Here is a 268-nt window from a genome sequence, read left to right on the forward strand (position 1 = left end):
TCTCTGTAAATAAACTTTCCCCCAAAGTCAGCACTAGTCTAATAGAAAAGCAAACATAATGAGCGTAATACTACATACAAACTCGGTAGAATTGCTACTTATTAGAATAACATATTGGAGCTTACGACATAACAATATGAAAACAAATATGAATTTTAGTGAGGTCTGATTTAATTATTGCTTTGTTTAAAAAACCATAACTTTAAAACAAAGGGAAAAATAATGAAGGTTGGTTAGTTGTTTTCTTTTCTTTTTTTTTTTTTTTTTT

This window comes from Chinchilla lanigera, unplaced genomic scaffold, assembly GCF_000276665.1.
Source record: "Chinchilla lanigera isolate Chin_1 unplaced genomic scaffold, ChiLan1.0 scaffold00018, whole genome shotgun sequence".
Classification (NCBI taxonomy): Eukaryota; Metazoa; Chordata; class Mammalia; order Rodentia; family Chinchillidae; genus Chinchilla; species Chinchilla lanigera.